Genomic DNA, 1,371 nt, shown 5'->3' on the forward strand with positions numbered 1-1,371 from the left:
ATTGTTCGGTCCCTCGGGTTCGAAGCTTGTTTGTACCATCTTCGAAACTCATTTCGAAATCTCACTTCGATCGATTATCCTTCGAACTCGATCACATGTACAAAGATCGAAATCTATTTCAATCGTATACAACATGTTGTCACGATGGAAAGTTTCCCCCGATGTTATCTGTGGGTATTAAAGTATATATCATGTATGTTAGTTATCGGTTGATTCAATATTTTGGGTTTTCCTTCTCTTTTATGTCTTTTACAAATAGGCTTGAGAATTTATTGTTGAAACACTTCACTTAGCATATTTGTCCTTATCATGTGACAGTAAAATTTCGTATACTTTCTCCGATTCAATTTATATGAACATGTTTAATTGAGCACGAAATTTAAGAAAAAATGAAGACTTTTGGAATTTGTGGTCCTAAACAATTCAAAAAGGGGTTCAGAGTATTTGTGTGGTTATAAAAGCTTCTCGTTAATGGTTGAATTGTATGTTTAAGCAAAATTGTTTCAAAATTTAGAAAGGGATCATTCTTTTTGGAACGGATCAAAAAGAAAATAAGTTCACATAAAGTGAAACTGAGGTAGTATATGTTGAGGTTTTATTTTTTAAGATGTAATATTCTTAAAATGAGGGTGAATGGGAAATGGAGGGAAAATGAAATTTTGAGTAAAATTTTAAGTTTTTCCCTCTTAACAATGAGACATTGTCCCATATTGGAAGTGGAAGACATTTTTGGTGGGTATATATATAATTGCTCTTCTTGTAGCTCTTAAAGAGTTAAGAAGAAAGCAAGCCTCGCGCCGTCGTCGTCGTCGCTCGCTCGGCTTCGGCTACGGCTACGGCTTCGGCTTCGGCTTCGGCTTCGGCAACGGATATTTTCCAATCCGTGTATTGATAATTTGGCAGCCGGATAATGGTCTTCCCACCATGAAGTGCTTGCTCCACAAACATGAAGTGCTTGCTCCACAAACATGTAATGCTTGCTCCACCATGAAGGGTGGACGTTTGGTCTTGCACTCCTTCTTGGCTGCTATATATATGAGCAGCAAATGTTGAAGAAAGATACCAAAAACTCAACATACAATTCGCTCAACAAATTGGCTATACATTGCATTCCTTCCTCTCAGAACTTCCATACGTTTTTCTGAGTATATACTCCTTCGTTCTGCATTATTTTTAACTTCAAACAAAGCAACTGTAAGTGTGATTTGCTACCGAACTTTGTGTTCGCCGAAACACTGGGGTTTGAAGTACCGCTACACCAGTGTGTTATTCGTTCTATCCTGGGAGGAAATAATCCATTACCTTGGGTACTAGGAGGGGATTAAATTCCTTAAGGAAACACTGTGAATTCAGTGGGCTCGAATTTATTAT

Source organism: Nicotiana tabacum, chromosome 14, assembly GCF_000715075.1.
Source record: "Nicotiana tabacum cultivar K326 chromosome 14, ASM71507v2, whole genome shotgun sequence".
Classification (NCBI taxonomy): domain Eukaryota; kingdom Viridiplantae; phylum Streptophyta; class Magnoliopsida; order Solanales; family Solanaceae; genus Nicotiana; species Nicotiana tabacum.